The sequence below is a fragment of the Cenococcum geophilum genome, assembly GCF_001692895.1.
Source record: "Cenococcum geophilum 1.58 unplaced genomic scaffold K441scaffold_5, whole genome shotgun sequence".
NCBI classification, from domain to species: Eukaryota; Fungi; Ascomycota; class Dothideomycetes; order Gloniales; family Gloniaceae; genus Cenococcum; species Cenococcum geophilum.
In genome coordinates, this window is record NW_027137563.1 from 3,183,456 (window position 1) to 3,200,210 (window position 16,755).

A 16,755-nucleotide genomic window follows, 5' to 3' on the forward strand; every position below is an offset into this window, starting at 1 on the left:
GGATAGGCAATGCGTAAATCTTTATAAAGATAGATCTAAGATAGGCGTACCATTAGATTAGAATTAAGGAAGGCAACAAATAAAAGGCAGCCTTTAGGTTAAAGGAAGGACTATATAAACCATTAGTTATGCAATTCGGGCTTATAAACACATTAGTAACGTTCTAAAAGCGTATTAATAATATATTAGGAGAATATTTAGATAAATTTATTATAGTATACCTTAACGATATTATTATCTACTTAATAAACAAGGAAGAGTACGGAGAATATATTAAGTGGGTTTTAAAGAGACTATAGGAAGAACAGATGCTAGTAGCAATTAAGAAATGCGAGTTCTTTACTAGGAAGACCGATTTTATTAGATTTATTATTAAACTAGGCCAACTTAGTATAGATCTAAAGAAGATTAAAGCCATAGTAAATTGGCAGGAACTAAAGAACGTTACACAGTTAAGATCGTTCCTAAGGTTTTATAATTACTATAAAAGGTTTATAGCGCAATAGTTAAAGGATATCAAACTATTTATATAATTAATAAAGAAAGAAGAACTATAGGTATGGGGAGAAGAATAGTGAGAACTCTTTAAGAAAGTTAAAGAGTTGTTTACCCAGGAGCCAGTTCTTAAGATCTATTAACTAGGACTAGAGACGGTTATAAAAACAGATATATTAGACTTTACACTAGGAGCATATTTTATATAAAAGCATCTAGATAGATAGTATCCAGTGGCATATTATAGTCGAAAGATAATACCACTAGAGTTAAACTACAACATCTACAATAAGGAGTTATTAGGTATAGTTATAGCACTAAAGGAATAGAGAGCATTCTTGCAAGGCATAAAAAAACCATTTATAGTTAAAATAGATTATAAGAACCTAACAGGGTTCCTAATAACAAAGGAGCTTAACTAAAGATAGGTTAAATAGGTAGAGATGCTTATAGAATACTATTTTAAGATTTAGTATATTAAGGGTATAGACAATACGCGAGCCGATGTATTAAGTTAAAAAGCTAAACTATAAAATAACAATAAGCCATTAGGGGCTTTACTATAAAAAGACACAGACGGATTAATTAGGTACAATTATCTAAAAATTATAGCAACTTAAGAGAATAAGTTAGAAAAGGTCTATAAGACACTAGAAAGCTTTTAAGTATAAAGAATTCTAAAAGCACAGCTAGAAGATCTATAGTCGGATATATACGGAAATTAAGAGGTAAAGTATATCCCAAGAAGCATAGTAGAGTAGTTTATAGAGGACTTCTATAAGGGACTAACTTAAGGATATAACGGAGCCATAGGCTTAGTATTAAGACTCTAGGAGGAGTATATTATTAACGGAATCTAAAGGATAGCTAGAAAGGTTACTAAAGAGTATCTAGATTGTTAAAGGAACAAACTAATAAGGCATAAGCCGTATAGAGGGCTATAACCTATTAAAATACCAGAGAGACTATAGGAGGTTATATTATAGGACTTTATTATTAAGTTACTAAAATTAAGAAATCCTATTACCGGACAAGATTACAACGTAATCTTAGTGATAGTAGACAAGCTTATAAAGTGGGGATACTTTATAGCCTATACGGAAGAAATCTCAGCGGAAGATATTACTAGAATCTATATTAAAGAAGTGTTTATAAGATATAGAGCACTAAGCAAAATTATATTAGATAGAGATCTAAGATTTATAGCAGCATTCTAGGAAGTATTCTTAGCGGAATAAGGAGTTCAAGTAGTAACTTCCACTATATATTATCCGCAGATAAACGGTTAAATGGAAAGATTAAACTAGACACTAGAGCAGTATCTAAGGCACTATATTAATCACGTACAGAACAATTGGGTATCGCTATTACTAGTTATATAGTTTATATATAATATAACACCACAAAAAGGAATAGGTATATTACCATTTAAGGCGAATTATGGATACGAACTAAGAATATTATTATCGCTATAATAAGTAAAGAAAATAAGTAGTAGAGCTAAGTAAAGAATAGAGACTTTAATAAATCTTTATATAAACCTTACGGAAACAGCTAAGACAGTACAGCAAAGAATAAAAAAGTACTACAATGCTAAGAGATCTAAGGGACTAGATCTTAAGGAGGGAGATAAAGTATAGCTACTATACAAAAATTTTAAGAGTTAACAACTAAGCAAGAAGTTGGACTATATTAGACTAGGACCTTTTAAAATTACATAAAAAATTTCATTAGTTACGTTTAAGCTAAACCTACTAGCTAAAATAAGAATCTACCCTATATAGTATATCGCAATGCTAGAGCTAGCACACGGAAATATTAAGCCATTAGTTTATAAAGCAGACACGTACAGAGGACAGGAAGAGGATAAATAGCAAGTTTTAAAGATCGTTAATTACGAGGACGTTAATAACGAAATATAGTATAAAGTAAAGTGAATAGGCTATAATAAGACTACCTAGGAGCTATTAGAGAATCTAAAGAACGCTATAGGAAAGGTACAGGAGTATCGGAAGAGAAAAGGTTAGGTAATATTAATAAAGAGGAATTACTAAAGAATAAGCCGCCTAAGGGGGACCTAGGAAGAGCGATTGCTAAACTACTTAGAGTTATTTCCTTCTCTATTAGAAGAGAATCCGTTCTTTTATCACCAAGTTCCTATAGACCTTATTCTATAAGTTTCCACTCCTTAGAATAAACCTTCTTATATACCTTCTTAAGGCAAAGTAAATAGGCAAATACCGCGATGCGAGTATTTAGGGCCTTCTATTCCGCATCCCGAGAACGCTTAAGCTTAGTAAGGGCCTATACTAGGTTATTATTAAGCTTTACAGCAGTAGATTAAACATAAGACCCTATAATAAATTACTTAGGGAACTTAAAGACTATTAAGAGTTATAGGACGCGTATACTTAGCGTTAGAAGTAGAACGAATATCGCAAGACAATTAAACGTTTGCTTTAGTGCACTCTAAACAAGAAGAGGGTTGCCGAGACGAAGAACTTGCTAGCATAATATATACTAACCCCTCCTTTAAGCAACGAGAACACGGAGATAGCATTATTTCACTAAGCGATAATATTATAGTAATAGTGCGAGCATGACGTTACGCGTGTGAAGAAAAAGAAGCTTTAGGCATTATAAGTAATAATATTAACTAAATTAATTAGACGGATATTACACCTCTAGTAAACAACTTAGAGATACTAGGTATCTTTGAGGATAAAGATAGAGAGAAGGGAGATAGTATTACGGACGCTTTAAGTATAATATTATAACTACTTAGAGAGGAGTTGGAAGAAGCTAGTTAGTTAATATAAGCACGGTCTAGAATAGAACCCGTAGAACTATATAACGAAGAATAGTAACTAAGGTCATATAAGGTACTATAAGAGGAACGAGAGGAACGAAGGGAACTTATATACCTTATGTATAAGACGTACATCACGTATAAGAAGGATTTCATAGGAGTACGGTTATGTATTTAAGGACCCTTAATCCCTACCTAGATAGTTCCTTCCTTATAGTAATTCTCAGAATACAATTAGAGTTAATCTATTAGGCAACCACTCCACCAGTTATTATTACGTTATTAACTTACTTGCAATACCTATATACCTAGCCCATTAATAAGTCCACCGTAGTCTCTACTATAAGGCTTCGTTACATTAACCGGTTAACGGAAAATAATATAACACTTAAAAATAGGATTAATGGGATAGGCGTGGTAAAGATTAAGCTACTATTAATTAAACAATTCTTAGGAGAAAGATTGAAGCTTAAAGAATTCCTTACGCAAATATACTTTAAGGTTTTATAAGAAGGAGCTAAGTTACCAACACCTATAGATTAAGTGGCGTATATAGGATTGTTCTTATTAGGAAAGGCACTTAAGTAGTTTAAGCTTTATCTTATAGAAATACAAGTAAACAGAATAACGACTATAAACTAAGATATATGGTTTATATTCTTAAGCTAGAGTGGATTTATAGAGCGACTTATATAAATATTTAGGGACCTAGAAGCAATAGTAATAGCGAAAAAAAAGCTTTAAAACCTAACGCAATAAACCTTAGTAATTAAGTACATAACGCAGTTCTAGACATTAGCTATCATCGGCAAAATATAGTACCCTTTTAATGGCCTCAATGGTTGTGGTTAACGCAATTGGCGCGCAGTTGAGGGCATTTGGCAACTCGACCGACTAGCCTATGTCGTGTTTTTTTGACACGCAGCCTGCGCGCAGCCTGCGCGTAACCTACGCGCAACCTGCGCGCAACCTGCTAGTAATCTACGCATTTAGCAACCATAATTATATTTACCTCTTTTATACTAATAATATATTTTAAATAAATAAAAGCTATTTTAAAGCTATTTATAAGGCTAGCAAAATAAATATTATTATTTTAGATAATTTAATATAATATAGCGATAGTTCTCTTCTACCTATCTACCTATTGACTTACCTACCTGCCTGCATCGCCTACCTATTTATATTACCTACCTATCTACATCTACCTATCTACATTTGCCTACCTATTTACATCTACCTACCTATCTATATTTACCTACCTATTAATATTTACCTACTTATTTATATCTGCTTACCTATCTACATCTACCTACCTATTTATATTTACTTATCTATATCTACCTACCTATTTATATCTGCCTATCCGTTAGCATCTACCTACCTATTTATATCTACTTGCCTATCTATATCTACTTACCTATCTATATCTGCCTACCTATCTATATTTACTTACCTATCTACATTTACCTACCTGTCTATATCTACCTACCCGTTAGCATCTACCTATTTATGCCTACCTATCTATACTACCTTAATTCGATCGATTAATCGAATCGTTTATAGTGTTAGCTGGCTAGTCGTTATCATCTAGCTCTAGCGACGGTTATCTAGTTCTAGTAACGGTCGTCTAGTTCTAGCGACGGTTGTCTAGCTCTAGCAATAGTTGTCTAGTTCTAGTAACGGTCGTCTAGTTCTAGTAACGGTCGTCTAGCTAGCGACAGTTATCTAGTTCTAGCAACGGTTGTCTAGTTCTAGTAACGGTCGTCTAGCTAGCGATAGTCGTCTAGTTCTAGCAACAGTTGTCTAGTTCTAGTAACGGTCGTCTAGCTAGCAACGGTTATCTAGTTCTAGCGACAGTTGTCTAGTTCTAGTAATGGTTGCCTAGCTAGCGACAATCGTCTAGTTCTAGTAACGGTCGTCTAGCTAGTAATGGTCGTCTAATTCTAGCAACAATTATCTAGCTCTAGTAACGGTTGTTTAGTTCTAGTAACGGTTGTCTAGCTAGTAATAGTTATCTAGTTTTGGCGACGGTTGTTTAGTTCTAGTAATAGTTATCTAGTTCTAGCGACGGTTATCTAGCTCTAGTAACAGTTATCTAGTTCTAGTAACGGTCGTCTAGCTAGCAACGGTTATTTAGTTCTAGCGACGGTCGTTTAGTTCTAGTAATAGTTATCTAGCTAGCGACAGTTGTTTAGTTCTAGCAATAGTTGTCTAGTTCTAGTAATAGTTATCTAGCTAGCAACAGTTGTCTAGTTCTAGTAATAGTTATCTAGCTAGCGACGGTTATCTAGTTCTAGCGACAATCGTCTAGCTTTAGCAACGGTCGTCTAGTTCTAGTGACGGTTGTCTAGCTAGCAATAGTTGTCTAGTTCTAGTAACGGTTATCTAGTTCTGGCAACAGTCGTCTAGTTTTAGTAACGGTCCTCTACTAGCTGCCGTTCTAGTGCCTCCCTAGGTAGGGAGGATATAAAGAAGAAAGGAAGGGTAAAAAATAAGGTAGCTATATAGGGTAGAGGCATGTATAGAGGCTATCGGGAATATAGCGGGGACCTGATACAGAGCTTCGTATAGAGCCTCTGTACGCAGAGCTTTGCGCAGAGCCTCGTGCAGAGCCTCTATACGCAGAGCTTCTCGCAGAGCCTCGTGCAGAGCCTCTATACGCAGAGCTTCGCGCAGACCCTCGCGCAGACCCTCGCGCAGACCCTCGTGTAGAGCTTCGTGCAGAGCTTCGCGTAAAGCCTCGTGCAGAGCTTCGTGCAGAGCTTCATGCAGAGCCTCTATACGCAGAGCTTTATATAAAGCCTCGTATAGAGCCTTATGCAAAGCTTTATGCAGAGCTTTATACAGAGCCTCTATACGCAGAGCTTCGTGCAAAGCCTTTATACGTAGAGCTTTATATAGAGCTTCGTGTAGAGCCTTGTGCAGAGCCTCTAAGTAATAAGATTATAAGATTATATGAGATTGTATAAGATTGTATAAGATTATATATAATAGTTAAATATATAGTATATAACTTTACCTTAATCGCACGTTAAGAAATATACAGTTAGCTTTTAAAGTTATTAAGTAGGTTAACTGCGTGTTAAAGGATATATAGTTAGCTTTTAAAGTTGTTAAGTAGGTTAACTGCATATTAAGTTAGTTAAATTGTATGTTAAGTAGGTTAACTGCGTGTTAAGTTAGTTAAATTGCATATTAAGTAGGTTAACTGCGTGTTAAGTTAGTTAAATTGCATATTAAGTAGGTTAACTGCGTGTTAAGTTAGTTAAATTACATGTTAAGTAGGTTAACTGCGTGTTAAGTTAGTTAAATTGTATATTAAGTAGGTTAACTACGTGTTAAGTTAGTTAATTGCGTGTCGAGTTAGTTAAATTGCATGTTAATTACGCGAAACGCGAAAACCAAAGTCTACTTAAATCTCATCCTGCGAATATTTTCCCGATAATATAAGTTAAGTAGAATAATAGGGCGCTTATGGTATAGTATAAACAGGGACTTAAAGTAAAAGTCTAGGACGTAATTATTCTAATAGAAGATGCGGACACCCTTAGGGAATTAATAGATTAAGTGATTAAGATTAATAATAGGATCTTCTAAAGGGAACAGGCTAAAAGAGGCTAGGATAGAGTTCTATAGTTATATAAGGCGTAGAGTACGCAATAACTAAAGTTAAATTAGAAACTATAGTATAGCGCAAAGCTAATAAACCTAAGTAGTACTAAGGAAACCTATAAGAGATAGGGAAAACAGCTATAGAAACCCAGAAGTTAAGGATTAAGTAATTAAAGGACTAAGAAGTATAGGCTAAACTAAGGATCTTAATAGCAGAAGACGTTTAAGCGGACTCTATAGCAAAAGTAATACTTTAAAAACGAAGCTTATATAAATTACGGAAAATAGGGTTATTTTGCCAGAGACTATAAAAATGGTTGGAGTTACTACGTAGTAAAGGGAACTAGATTAATAGCATATAATATATATATATATAGAGGGATAATAGTATACTACGAGAAATAAAAGAATGTTTAATCCAAAGTTTTACGTTTTGTTATAATAACGTATACTAAGTTTATAAAGACGCTAAGTACGGCGTAAGCTATTAGCTATAAAAGCCAGAGTTAAAAGGACTTAAGGGAATTATAGAGTTAGATAAAGAATAAGATTAACTCTATAAGCTAGATTAAGATATTATAGCAATATATAGATAAAGATTAGTAACAATAATAATAGAGTTAAAGTACTTATTAATTACTAGTAATAAGGGAAAAAAGGGAACTAACTAGAAGTATCTAAACCTTAATAACGTAATAGAAGTAGAGACTGAAACCGCTATAGAGTAAGGTTTAGTAACGGGTATTATAATACTATTAAATACGGTATCCATTACTTTATAAAATGGAAGGAGTAATATCTATAGGCGATTAAATAAGCAGACAACTGCTAGTACTAGCTTACCACTTAATAAAGGTAAAAGGCTAAAGGCTTAAGATTTTTAAGATAAGATAAAAGATAACTAAGATTTTTAAGACGAGATAAGGCACGCTTAAGGACCTATAACGGACGATAACTGATAGAGTAGAGTAACGGCTTAGTTTAGTAATATATAAATAAGCCTAGGACGAAGTTTCCTAAAGGTATAAGATTCTTAAAGTAAGATAAATAAGATTTAAGACTCTTAAGATAAGATAAGAACACTAGTAAAGCCTAGTTAGACTAAGGCTAAAATATAGCTTAAGAAAAAAGCAAGCTTAGGATTAAAGAATCCAAGGGACTAAGAATTTGGAGTATAAATAAGGACACCCGTAAGTAAAAAGTAAGAGGCTTTACTATAGATTAGAGAATCTACAGTATAAACAGCGGTTAGACTAGGAGATAGATATATAGACCTAGAGGACTTACTAGGGGAATATAGCATTTAGCCTAAAGATTAAAAAGTTAATACTACAATTAAGAAGTAAGAGAACTTTAAGGATCTAATTACGAGACGCAAATAATAAGAAACTATAGACGAATTTAGAGTAAGAATCTTTATATAGTAAGAATAGAAACTAAATATAAGATCTAGTATAATAAGTTGTATATAAGACAGAGTACTAGTATAAAGAATTACTAATAGACCTAAAATAGGCACGCTAAGAGTTAAGTGGCTTATTAAACTAGAAAATAAAGAGGATCTAGGGATTCTAACTAGGTTTAAGGAACGGCATATAAAGGGCTATTACAATATAGTAATAAAAAGATGCTTCCTTATAGATAGGCCGTATACACTCTAATAGCTATACTAAAGGTGGTATAGGCAGAGATATAATAACGAGTGGGAAGATTTCTATATATAGTTAGACGAGAAAGTTATCTAAAACCACCTAATTATGGAAAAGGTAATAAATTATATTAAGGGAGCCTTAATTATAACGTTAAAGAATCTAAAGAAATAATTAAAGGATTAGAGAAGCGAAAGACGTATCTTAGTACCTATAAATAAAGTCGCAATGTTTAGATTAATATAATAGAAGTTTAAACTTAAGAATAAAGATAAGTTAAGAGTTAACCCAAGACACCTAGTATACTATATGCTATTATGGATTATATATATAGACGATATATATAAGATGCATAAAAACCCAAAAGAAAGGAACCGGAAATACCCTATAAGGACATATTAGGCGCTAAATAAGCGATAATATAGGAATACTAAGTATATATACGGCTAGTATCTAGTAGAAGTTTAAGAGTTAGGAGACTTAATACTTTAACTAAAAAGATTCCTTATGGAAGAATACTTAGACAGATAGTGGTAATAGGAATACTTAGAGAATATATATCTATAGTATATTAAGGACAAAAAGCGAATAAAGTATTAGCTAAAGAATAAGTTAAGTATATAAGGATCTAGCAGCTAATAGTTAGGAAAAGTAGAGGCCTATAGGACCAAAGGGAGCTAGTGGTAGAGCCTTAGACCCTTAAAGAAATTTAAAAATAATACCTAAATTTATAAATTAAATAGCAAGATCGACAGTTTAAAGTATTAGTAGATAGTAGAGTAATAAGGAACCATATCTTATTAATAGCAGTTAAAAGAATAGGGCTACTATATAGATAGAAAGAGTACCTATATCTACTAATTACAATCTTAGGAGATCCGATAGTCTATAAAGGAGGCACTATTAATCTTAAAATAGGACCTATTTAAATAACCATTAAAGGAAGATAGATTAAAATGTCTTTTAATATATTACTATTGGGGAATAATAAGGTAGTATTAGGAATACCTTAGTTATAGGAATACAATCCAAAAATCAATTAGGTTATAGGTTAGGTCAATATTAGAGATACTTAACGCCGTAAAACGTAATAATAAGCTAAGATGGTATAGTACTAAATAGGGGCAACCTATAAAGAAATAGATAAAGGACTAAGCTATATACTAAAGAGATACTATAAGTACGGCAAGAAACTATAGTCACTAGAAAGTAAAAAGCTATTAGAGTATACAGCATAGGACTATAAGATAGAATTAGAATTAGGAGTAAGTCTAAAATTCTTTCCAATCTATAAGCTTACTAAAGAAGAAGGGAAAGCACTAAAGGAGTTTATTTAAGAGAACTTATAAAAGGGATATATTAAACCATCGTAGTTATTAGTAGGTTATCCAGTACTATTCATACTAAAGAAAAACGAAAAACTTAGACTATGCATCAACTATAGGTAGTTAAATAGCATTACTAGAAAGGATAGGTATTCTTTACCCTTAATTAGCGAAATTTAAGATAGGATTAGTAACGTATAAATCTTTACAAAGATAGATTTAAGATAGGCGTACTATTAGATTAAGATTAAAAAAGGCAATAAATAAAAGGCAGCCTTTAGGTTAAAGGAAGGACTATATAAGCTATTAGTAATATAGTTTAGACTTATAAAATGTACTAGCAACGTTTTAGAAACGTATTAATAATATATTAAGAAAGCACTCAGACGAATTTGTTATAGTATATCTTAATAATATTATTATTTACTTAATAAGTAAGGAAGAATATAGAGAATACGTTAAATGGGTTTTAAAGAGACTATAAGAAGAACAGATGCTAGTAGTAATTAAGAAATATAAGTTCTTTACTAGGAAGACAGATTTCGTTAAATTTATTATTAAACTAGGCCAACTTAGTATAGATCTAAAGAAGATTAAGGCTATAGTAAATTAATAAGAACTAGAGAACGTTATATAATTAAGGTTATTTTTAGGGGTTTGCAATTACTACAGGAGGTTTATAGCTTAATAGTTAAAGGATATTAAGCCATTTATAAGGTTAATAAAGAAAGAAGAACCTTAGGTATAGGGAGAGAAGTAAAGGAAACTATTTAAGGAGGTTAAGAAGTTGTTTACTTAGGACCTAATCCTTAAAATCTACTAACTAAAACTAAAGATAGTGGTTAAAACGGATATATTAAACTTTATACTAGGGGTATACTTCCTATAAAAATATAAAGACGGATGGCACCTAGTAGTATACTATAGTTGGAAGATAACACCACTAGAACTAAACTATAACATCTATAACAAGGAGTTATTAGGTATAGTTACAGCACTTTAGAAATAGAGAGCATTCTTATAAGGCATAGAGAAGCTATTAATAGTTAAGATAGATTATAAGAACCTAACGGGGTTCCTAATAATAAAAGAACTTAATTAGAGATAAGTTAGATAGGCAGAAATACTTATAGAATATTATTTTAAGATTTAGTATACTAAGGGTATAGATAACGCACGAGCAGATACTCTAAGTAAAAAGGCTAAACTATAAAATAATAAGAAGCTATTAGGGGCTCTACTACAAAAGGACACAGACGGATTAATTAGATATAATTATCCGAAAATTATAGTAATAAAACAAATAGTTAGACCCATAAATTACTAAAGAATAACTAGTTATAAAGGATTTAAGACGCATAGGCAGAGGATTAGGACTTAGAGTAGTATAAAAACTAAGAAGTAATATACGTACCTAAAAATATTATAAAAGAGTTTATTAAGTTATTCTACAGGGGATTAACTTAAGGATATAATGGAGCTATAGGCCTAGTATTAAGACTCTAAGAGGAGTATATTATTAATAGAATCTAGGGACTAGTAAAATAAGTTATAAAGAAATATCTAAATTGCTAAAGGAATAAACTAACGAGATATAAGCTATATGGAGGGCTACAACCTATTAAAATACTGGAGAGACCATAGGAGGTTATATTATAGGACTTTATCATAAAGTTGCTAAAATTAAAAGATCCTATTACCGGACAAGATTACGATGTAATTTTAGTAATAGTAGATAAGCTAATAAAGTAGGGATACTTTATAGTATACACGGAAGAAATCTTAGCGGAAGATATCGCTAGAATCTATATTAAAGAAGTATTTATAAGATATAGAGCACTAAGTAAGATTATATTAGATAGGGATCTAAGATTTATAGCAGCATTCTAGGAGGTGTTTTTAGTAGAATAAGGAGTTTAAGTAGTAACTTCTACTGTATATTATCCGCAGACGGACGGTTAAATGGAAAGACTAAATTAGACACTAAAACAGTATCTAAAATACTATATTAATTATATATAGAATAATTAGGTATTATTATTACTAGTTATATAGTTTGTATATAATATAACACAAAGGAACACCAAAAGCGAGATCCGACCCATACTGTCCTATGGGGGTTCCTTTCCGTCTTATCTTGTCCGTACGGTTAAGCTGAGAGTGAGGATCTCGTCTGTTACTGATGCAGCGGCGTTACGTCGTGGCTAGAGGGCGCTTTCAAATGCGTCGTCCTTAACGCCGTTAGAACAGCAGAGTTTTCGCGGGTCTTGGCGCTTGTTAACAACATAAGGCAACTTATTAAGAATAGAGGAATGGTCTTAAAAACTACCTAACGTCTCTCTACCTAGGCGCCGACCTAGGGCCACAAGCCAGCGCTTATATTTGCTGGTAGAAGTAATAGGAATTTAAGGAGACGACAGGGCACCTCTGTACTTATTCCGCTCTAAGACTATACCTATAGCAAGGGCACAGGAAGAATCTTAACACTATTAACTATATTTAGCGACGTTAATCCTCCCTTTCTACGCAGCGGCGTTAACCTTTCTCTAGGTGGTAACGTTAATCTAGAACGGACTAAGAAAAGAGCTGGGGGCACCCTTCTCTAGGCGGCGACGTTAATCCAGAACGGATTAAGAAAGAGCTAGGACGAACCTATATAGGCAGGCTAGAACGGACTTAGATGCAGGTATTGGTTAAGATGGGAGGACAACAAGTTTAGTTAGTAGGCGGCTAAGGGACGGTAGCTGCGCGGCGTTAAGTTATTATGGGCCCACGCCTGCAAGACACGGTTGGCCTATCGTCATAAGAGCGTTATAGGTAACGCGAAGCAGCCAACGGCTGTGGGGCGTAGTATATAATAGCAGCGACGGACGACTCTAGGAACCTTACCCCTTTACTAGGCTCTAACTCCTAGTGGACCTGTCTTAAAGGAAGGATTAATACCTTATCGACGACACTGTTTATATAGCCTAAAAGGACGGATGCGCGTGTCGGTCTATTTAGGCAGGGGTAGGCTGTAAGGATAGGCTTATGGAGCAAATTAGGTGCACATGGGTAGGAGCTAGCTTTGTCCACCAGCTGCTACGTTAACCGTGGTAAGGAACTAGGCAAGCAGTTTAGGCAAACTTGCTATATATAGTAGTTCTATAATGCATATATATTCTAGCCAGCCATCCCAAGCCTTAACGGGCCAGAAGTAACGCCGTGTAATATCACCAGACCGATTAGGGATATAAGGGTCATAGGGGACACAAGGGAGAGGACGCCCCGTAGGAAGACCCCTATAGACAGCGATAGTAGGCTTAAGACCAGGACAATTAAGAATTAGACTTAATGCGGTAAATATAACATTCGTAGCCGACCTATAAAGGGTATATAGCCGACCAGTAAGAATAGGGGAAGAACTGGTAATAATAACAGATTTAGATATAGAAGCGCTAACAGGAACACAAGACATGGGAATGGAAAGCTCTATACAAAATAAGTAGTAACTAGGGTGTAAACATAAGAGACAGAAGCTCTAAATATTTTAGAGAAAGTAAAAACAGAAGAAGTGAGGAACGAAGGAGAGTTAAAGGACCCTTACTGGGGGTCCGCTACCTATCTATTATATAGTATAACTGCGGTAATATAAACTACCGCCTTATAAGGCCCCTACTAGACAGTCTAGACCTAGAGAAATACTATATCCTTACTATACAAGAACCGTATTATAATACCTTTATATAATCGATATACTGCCCCTAAGGATTCTAGCTCCTATATAAACTAAAAGCAGCTATACGCGTGTGCTTTATAATTAGTAAGGCTATTAGCCTGTTCTTATAGTTATAGTAGGCAGTTAACCTAAATATTATAGTTATAATAATCCAAACATATAGGGGACTGGTATAAATTATTAATATATATAACCCTAGGGTTAAAGGGGTCCCATAAATAGAGAATATTATATTAGCAATAAGCTTACTAGAAACCGAAGGTATAGAGTCTATCCTACTAGGAGACATAAACCTCTACCACCCGCGGTAGGGGGGTATCTATATTGCTGTAGATTAATAGTTAGAGTGCCTACTAAGAGCTATAGATATCTAGGGCCTTAAGCTAGCTACCCCCCCAGGAGTAATTATATAGCAATGAGGCACCGCCAGAAGTATAATTGACCTTATATTTATGGATAAAGGCCTATACCAGAGACTTAAAAGGTGCAACCCTAAAGAAGAATAGGCACTTACCCTAGACTATATCCCTATCTAAATACAGCTAGACCTAAATACTAAAGCGTAACTAAATAGAAAAAGATACGCAATAAGGAAGCTTAAGATAAATAGTTTCCTTAATATAGTTAAATAANAACTCNAAAACCTAGAAGAAATCCACCTAATACCAAACGAGCGAGGCTTATTGGCCACCCCTAAGGAAATTAACCGAAGACTAGAAAGGATTTAGGCAGCAATTAAAAATAGGCTAGAAGAGCACTGCCTAATCTTAAAACCGGGCCCCTATATGCAATATATATAGTCTATATAATGCGCAGTTCTGGTTACTAGTTAATAATAAGCAAGAAGGAAATATATAAGTAGCTATAACCCTAAAGACGAGAGACAATACAAAGATATAAGAAACTAGCTAAAGAATACCCTAAAAAAAGAAGCAAGGAATAACTAGAGATAGTTTATAAACGAGTATACTTCTAATCTAAGCCTCCCCTATAATAAGGGCCTTTGGGCTATAGTAAAATGGGTAAAAAAAAAGGCAGGGCGCCTAGTAGAAGACCTATATTTACTACCTCTATAAAGAGTAGGAGAATTACAGGCTATAAATAATAATAATAAGAAGGCAAAGATTCTTATAGAAAGGTTCTTCCCCTAACTGGCTCTAGTAAACCTTAGTAATATTACGGGCGAAATACTGGTGACTCGCCTGCGGGTTAATAGCGACATAATAATAGAGGAAATGGCTAGAACTATTAGCCGCCTTTTAAACAATATAGCACTAGGACTAGATAGAATTCTAAATAAGGCCCTAAAAACCTATAGGCTACTTATAGCACCTTAGCTTATAGATATAGCTAGAGCATACTTTACTATAGGCTACTACCCGCAACTCGGAAGATCTATAATAACGGTATCCTACAAAAAGAAGGTAAAGCAGATTACTTAATCTTAGAAAGCTACTGCCCTATTGCCTTAGAAAACACCCTTAGTAAGATCTTAGAAAGGGTAATAGCGGAACATATAGTAGATACGGTAGAGGAACACGCCCTACTACCACAAAGCTAAATAGGGGTAAGAAAGAACCGCTTAACACTATTAGTACTTACGCTACTCGCTACCACTATTAAATCTACATGGGCGATACGAAAGGACTTTATAATATTAATACTTAGCCTAGATATTAGTGGTACCTACGATAATATACCCCATAAGCGTCTCCTGTATATCCTTAGGGCAAAGGGCTTTTTAGAATAGATTATATAATTTGTCTAAGGGTTTATAGGCCAGAAAGAAACATTACTAGTCTTTAGCGGATACTAGAGCCCCCCTATTATAGTTGCAATAGGAATACTATAAGGATTACCCCTCTTACCTATACTCTTCCTTTTCTTTATAAGCAACCTGCTCGACTTTTTTAAGGAAGGGGCGACTTAGGGGATAGGCTTTGTTAACAATATAAACCTAATTATATACGGGCCAACAGCCGTAGAGAATTACAGAATACTAGAGAAAGCCTATAATACTTATATAGAATAGGCAAAATGTTATAGAGTCCAATTCTTACTAGAGAAATACTAGCTAATCTATTTTATAAGAAAACGTAACTAATCTATAGATCTTTAGTATATAATTCGCATCTAAGGCTTTAGGGGTTAACTAGTTTAGGGCTTAAGGGTATTAGGAGTATAGGTAAATAGTAAGCTCCGGTAGAGCGTATATACGGCGTAAGCGGCCCGTAAAGGCCAAGTATAGTTTATCGCTTTATCTAGGATTGTTAACTCTATATAGGGTCCATGCTTCTAGAGGTTACGCCTACTATATATAGCAGTTGTCCGGCTAACCATAATATATAGATCCAGTATTTGGGCCATTAGAGAAACTAAGAAGGGCCCCCCTAAATTACTCCTTAAACTACTTTAAAAGGTCTAGATAGCCTGCCTCTGGAATATTATAGGCGGGTATAAGCAAACGGCTATAATACTACTTAAGAAGGAATCCAATATTCCCCCTCTATAGTTATATATTAAAGCCGCTGTAATATAAAGGACGTAAAATAAACGTAACTCTAATATTATAAAGTATATTAAGACACGCCTAAGTAAACTATGGAGGGACCCTAGGGTGCCCTATAGGAGAATAAACCAACAACCCTAAAGTAGGGAAGAGATATTAGAGAAACAGGTAAAGAAAGTAGAAGAAAAATAGTGCCGCTTTAGAGCCCAGGCCTATATAGAGGAGGAAGGAAGACGTATAAGAGGTCAGTAAAGATAATAGTAAGATAGAGAAAGGAGCTAAAGTAGAACATATAAAAACGCTAGGAAACTATCTACTATAATGCAATACTGGTTGGACTAACGCTAAAGAGGTAAATGGGAGTTAAAGGTATAGAGGCTAACTTAGGTAAGACGAACCTAAGCTATAGCATGGTTAATGCTATGGGGGGTAAATACCCAAGGGCTTTAAGAAGGCCTAATAAAGGCAGAAAATATAATAGCAACACTTTTAAGAATAGGAATAATAGGACTAAAAGATTAGCTTTACTGGGTGGGTGTCCTAGTAGGTAGCCTAAGATGCAAATGTGGCTAGCCAAGACAGACACCAAAACATGTAATACTGCTATACCCCCTACGTACTAATTAAGAAACAAT